Below are 7,196 nucleotides of genomic sequence, written 5' to 3'. Positions count from 1 at the left end.
TAAAATAGTGTAGTAGTTCACAAACTATACCAATTATAGTTTAAATGTAATGTTTTGTAATGCACTGAAAACCTTTGCAATCTAACTGTACGTATGGAGTAGTGAGAAGTACCCTTTAACACAAGAGTCCTTGTGTTTTACTTGTATTCCCCCTAAAAACATTGAAAACGGTGAAAATGTAGGGGTATGAACTCACCTCTAGTACGTGTTTGAGTTGGATAGTGTATACTGATAAGATGATCTTCGGGCTTGTGTACGTGGGAAGAACGGTATCCTAGAATTATCTAAACACGTAATTGTGTTTAAATTAGTGAAATAATAAATTAAAGTGTTATACAACACTTGATTTATGTAAGGGATTTCTTGTAAGCATTACCGAAAATGATATGAAGTATTGAGGAGGGTTTTCGGTCAAGGATCCACCGAAATCCTTGATTTCGGTCCTAAATCCTCAACCAAGGACCATGTTTTCGGTCCTGAATGAGTTTTCGGTCTGGAATGTGTTCCCGGTCCAAGGTGTTTTCGGTCAGCTTGAAGATTTGAAGATTATTCTTAGTGTTCTTAGTGAAAATTATGAAGATTTGAAGGATTTTTCTTGAAGGTATGGATGTTCTTTGATGATACTTGAGAGAAAAATGGGAGTGTTTTCGAGTGAAAGAGTGAGAAAATGACTTATTTTTCCTAGGAAAAATATATATTGTGGTTGGGTTTTCGGCCGGAAAGAGGGTTCTCGGCCGAAATCCGTTTGCGGTCCGAGATACGATTTCGGTGGGGGAGGTTTTTGGTCCGAGGTTTTCAGTTCCAAAGGGAAACTTGGATTTTTTAAGTGTATTTATTCCAAATACTTAAATAAAAACATCATTTATATAATTTAAATCATATTTAACCCTTATGAATTTAACGAAATGAACAAAACCTCGAATTTTATTTATAAAGGTTTGACTTTTATTGACTAGAAAATAACGGGTTGTTACACTATACCCCCGTTAGAGGGAATTTCATCCCGAAATTCTTTCTATAGTGAGTACATCATGGACTAGGGAAATATATGCGGGTATGCGACTTTGTTTCATTCGTTTGACTTCCCTATCCATGATTTCTACTGGTTCTTCCACGAAGTTAAGACTCTCGTTTACCTCGATTTCATCAAGTGGAATCACAAGAATCTCGTCAGATAGACACTTCTTAAGATTTGACACGTGGAATACAGGATGTACGTTGTTAAGTTCTTGTGGTAGATGGAGTTTGTAAGATACTGGGCCGATTCTAGCGAAAATCTTGAATGGCCCGATGTACCTTGAATTTAGTTTTCCACGCTTTCCGAAGCGTATTGTCACACCCCCAAACCAAGGATGGCGGAAACGTCCGGGGATGGAGGACTTCATGTGTAGTATCATAACAATGAGTATAATAATGCTCAAAGTAAATACAACCATCATAAATATAATTGAAAAGTTACACCATAGTATGAGTTACATGTTTCAAAATCAATTACACTATGATGACAAAATGAACTATTTGACGCTTTAACGTCCCATCCTCAAAAGCTGCAGGTTCTGTTTTACTGATTTCCTAAGAATACAAGTAGTTTCGAAAAAATGTCAACAATTAAGTTGGTGAGTTCATAAACTTTTGGGTGTATAGTTTGAAAACCCTGGTTACCACCAGTAAGTATGGTAGTTTTATTGTTTGAAATAAAACCGAGTATTGTATCCCGAGTTTGAAAACCTTTGTTTGTAAATGTAATGTATACTCCAGAAAAAATCCAATATTTTCCTTATAAAATGTTATGTAGTCTTAAATCCCAAGACCGAGAGTATGTGTATGTTTCGTACTTGTAACGATGTATGCAGTTTTAAATAGATAAAACCCCTTTTTAAAGTAGAAATTCCCGTAAACTATATGTATCATTATCTCCCTATGTGAGTCGCTATAACCATACTACGACAGAGATGACCTGCACGCGACGTTCTTCAGGCGTCGAAATAGATATGATATTTGTCACCCCCGATTGGGCGGTCGGGTTGTTGCAAGCAACAATGGGTGTGAGTTGTCAATCCCAATTAGATCTATACACAATTATCACGCTCTCCCTACAAGAGACTTTGGTTATAACTAACAAGCATTTTAACCCATACTCTAAGAGTACAATGAAGATGAGTCTCATAATTTACGATAACGAGTTTAAGTGTAGTATGAATGTAAAACCTTTTCTATGGTGGAATTGAAATCCCCTTTCGTGTAGTATGTTGAAATGTGAAATCCATAAACTATACTTATTATAGTTTAACATGTGGTAAATGAAAACCCGTTTTTATTGAGAGTAAAACCTTTTCTGTGGTGGAATTGAAATCCCCTTTTGTGTAGTATGTTTGAAATGTGAAATCCATAACTATACCTATTATAGTTTAACATGTGGTAAATGAAAACCCATTTGTATTGAGAGTAAAACCTTTTCTGTGGTGGAATTGAAATCCCCTTTCGTGTAGTATGTTTGAAATGTGAAATCCATAAACTATACTTATTATAGTTTATTATACTTGTTAGAAGTGTATGAAAACCCTTAATATGAATGACTCATTTCTGTTTATGATGTTAATCTAACAAGAAATACATTCAACATTTAGAAACTTATTGCTATACACTTTTCTCAACATGTTACAAAGTGTTGTAAATATTGTAAGCTGTTTAACTAGTTTTTACTTTTCTGCACTATTTTAGAAAAATCATAGAAAAATCATACGAAGTCGAAAATTGAATCCGTAAACTCTGAGAGTTTAGAAAATGTGTCTAGTTTGTTCAAAATTTTTATTATGATTTTTAGAAGTCTCTAACTTGTGTGAAAATGTTCATATTCACTGAATGGTCCGAATTCGTAGCTACATTGATAGACAGTTTTGTAAAAATCACCATAATTTGTAGAAAAATCATATGAACATGTGCAAGTGGTTATTTTAAAAGTATAAACCTGAACTATTTGCACCTAGTACATTTTTAAAAAATAAAAAGTTTAAGATGTTCAAAATAGTCCATGAATGGAACTAAACTTTCCTGTTGAAAGCTGATGTTTGAGTTTAGTTAAGTTTTTGGTGTTTTAACTTGTATTCCCCCTCTAAAACTCAAAGAAAGCATGAAAATGTGGGAGTATAAACTCACCTTGACTGATTCCCTGAGATGAATGTTGAAATTGTAGCTAATTTTAAAAAAAAAAGTATATTAAACTTTTTGCAATATTTGAACAAACTTTGGATTAAAATTCTGTTTTAAGATATACATGTAGAATAATATGTATAAAATAAATATTTTCGTCAACTATTATATAATATAAAAATTAACGATGCTGATAATTTTCAATGATTAGTACTGAGCAATATTGAAAAAAAAAAAAAAGATAAAATTTATGCTCATTTAATCAATACATTATTCTATACCAAAAGAAATGTACTGAATTAATATTAAGGTATTAATTTTCATGTAAAAAACGTCATGTAATCATCGTATATATATCCAATAATTAAGCATGTGAAGTGTAAACATGTTTTTATTTGAAATAGTATTGTATATTGAATATTTTATTTCTCAGATCTTATAAGATCAAATCGTTTCGGGCAACATATTTTTATTTTAATAATTCCCCCACTCCTTTTTGGATTCTTTTTCTTTGAATATTAGCACCTTCTATATGATTTTATTCCATGGCTAACGCGTACCTAACTTATCACTAGAATCTCTATAACGTAATCCATTCTTACATATCAAGTCCTTCAGGGTTTCCTTTTCACACTATTGCCAGTCAAGTACAAACCTAATGCACATACTTATTGGTAAAATATGTAATTCGTATTCGCTAATTAGAGTTAATAGAAGTGGTTGATGTTATTTTTATGTGAATAATTGGATAATGATTTGTGATAAGCTTATTTTTATGTGAATAATTGGATAATGATTTGTGATAAGCTTAGCGTTTATAAACATTTATATATAGTTGGGTTATTGTCATTGTAGCCCAACAAGCTTTAGTACATTGGTTTAAAGAGTTCATTGTGACTATTTTTTGCATTTGAGGGGCACTTAATTGTGTGTTTATGTTTTAAAAGGCCATTTTGAAAATTTTGAAGGGGTCCCCCGGTGACACCCAAACTATCTTGCATTTTGCCAATTCCAAGTCATTGTCATCTAGATTAAAGAAGTCCAGGTCATTGTCACGTAGATGTGATAATGTTTACCCTAGTTTTGCATTTGGTCCATCCTATCTTGGAGCGAATTGGTACTCTTGTTCCCTTCTCCACATCTCACGCTTCAGATTTCACTATCTCTCTTCACCCAATTTGCGACTGTGGTGATTGTGATTGGGTTAATCGCCGACATTACTGGACCATGGAGAGAACCAAACCCAATAGTGGTAGTGGAAGTGTGGCGGTTTTCAGTGGAGTTTCGTGAATTTCAGGCAAAGTCGAGGGGTATCGACTATGAGAAGAAGAGGAAACGCCTTGTTAGGGTTTGCTTTCGTCGTTGGTGCTTGCGATGATACGAATCTAAGCTTGAGCTCTGGTGCTTGCGATGATATGAGGTTAGTAAACTGTTCTGATTGGGGAGTTTTGATGGCTATCAAGAAATTCAACCTAAAACACTTCAAATCAATAGTGTTTCTCAACTATCAAACACTAGTCAACACCCGAAATCCAAACGAATGTGATGTCACATGGAGATTTCGGAATCGGAAAGAGAAATCATGGAGAAGGTATAGAGATTTCAGAAGTTTCAATATCGAATTCACCGATTCCTTCACATACAAAGTAATCAGAGCAAAAGGATGACATTCCAGTGTCAATGCACGTCGTCCCCGGCGAACCCCATTCGGAAAAGGTGGAGGTTTGTTGGGGGATTCACCTGTGTCAATGTCTGCCTGAGCAACTGCCATAAAAAAATCAAGCCCATAGTCAGAGCCGTCTTCAACCTACTCTCCGGAAATTGCAACGCCAACGACATCACATGATTCACCTTGTTCTGCTACATCGGAGATGTTAGAGGGGACATCGGTGGAGTTGAACCGAGCGCCAATGGGCTCATCGAACCCATTTCCATTAAATTAACAGTAACATATCTTGATTTTGGAGAAGGAAGAGTTGATCCGGTAGAAGTGTACATGTTTTTTTGTTCTAATATCCTTTTTTCTTCTTCGTGCGAATATACACATGGAGTGTTTGAATCATGGCTTCATCAATGTTGAGAAAATTCATAGGTACATGTATAGGTTAAGGAGAAAGGTTCAAAGAGATGTGGATGGTTGACCCTATTCCTGCAAGTCTATCATTGAGTCGACTCATTAGTGAGTCTATGTTGACTCATCGGGTTATATGTATTCACTAACCTGCTTACTTTGCAAGTGACTAGATAGGAATACCGGCTAAAATGGGTAAAAGGACATTTTCAAACGGTAAAACACAAGTACATGCCCCTCAAATGTAAAAAATAGTTACGAGGGACCATTTAAACCAATATACGAAAGTTTGTTGGGCCACAATGACAATATGACTAAATCTCAATCTCGTACATCTTTTAAAAATCAGTGCAAACCGGACAGTCGGACCAGTCGGATCAAGAACCGGGGACAAGAGCGTTTCAACAACGACAAGTTTTATGTCAATTTCTAAAGGGAAAATGACATAAAAGCCCTTAAGTTTTCACAGAAATGTTGGTTTTACCCTTGGACGTGTTTTAGGTCCAATAAAGCCTGAAGTTTTGTTTAATTTGTTCATTTTTACCCTTGTAGCCAATTTTCAGGTAACCTACCGGTTACCTAATGCCAGTAAAGCTCTTGAATTTTCAAAAATATTCAGATTTATCCTTAAGTTTTTAAAAAATGTTCGGATTTACCATTACCTTAATTTTTATTATTATTATTATTATTATTATTATTATTACGTATTTTTAATACATTTTAATGTATACAAATATTGTATACATACATTTTTAAATGTATACAAATACTTTTATTAATATAAATATATTTTTAAAAATATATATACTTGTATTTAGTATTTATATACATTTGAATTCTCATCTATTCCATTAAAGACGTATTTATATATTAACAAAGTATTTATTTGTATATAGTAGGTATAAATATATATTTATTTCATATAAAAATATCTTATATACATATAAATATAAAATACATATTTATATGGATTATATTGTATAAAAGATATATTTATATGTCTTTGTACATATTACTAACTATAAATATGTATTTATTCCATAACTATTTGCATAAGATAGTTTTTATACAAATGAAACACATATTTATATCTATTAAATACAAATGAAAACGTATTTATACATTTCCAAACATATTTATATGTATTAAATACAACTAAAAAGTGTATTTATACATTTACATACATATTTATACATTTAAAAATATTTGTATTTGTATTTAATAGATACAAATATGTATTTCCTCTATATAAAAACTATAGTATGCATATAGTTATGAAATAAACACATATTTATACTTGGGAATATGTACAAATACATCTAATTATATCTTTTATATAATATAAGCCATATAAATATGCATTTCTATATTTATATGTATATAATATATTTTTATATGAATATATATATATATATATATATATATATATATATATATATATATATATATATTTATACCTACTAAGTACAAATAAATACATTTTAACATATAAGTATATTACTACAGGAATACATGGGGTTTCAAATGTATATAAATACTAAATACAAGTATATATATATTTAAAAATATATTTATATTAGTAAAAATATATTTATATATTTAAAAATGTATGTATAAAATATTTTTATACATTTAAAAATGTATTAAAAATTAATAATAATAATAATAATAATAATAATAATAATAATAATAATAATAATAATAATAATAATAATAATAATAATAAGACAAAATTGCAAAAATGGTCCCTGTGGTATGCATTTTTTTGGGGTTTCAGTCCAAACCTCGACTTTTTTTGATTCATGGTCCTTTTGGCCTAGTTTGTACATAGAATTGGTCCCCCGATTTAACTTCCGTTAAGTTTTTGCTGTTAACCCCCTCATGTGCCTCCCATATGAGGGTATATTTGTCTTTTAACTTCTAAGGGACCATTTTTGCTTCTAAAAAATAATATATCCTCCTTTTAAAAAAAACA

This window comes from Lactuca saligna, chromosome 8 (genome assembly GCF_052625555.1).
Source record: "Lactuca saligna cultivar CGN05327 chromosome 8, ASM5262555v1, whole genome shotgun sequence".
NCBI lineage: Eukaryota > Viridiplantae > Streptophyta > Magnoliopsida > Asterales > Asteraceae > Lactuca > Lactuca saligna.
Note: the sequence above shows the minus strand (reverse complement) of the source record.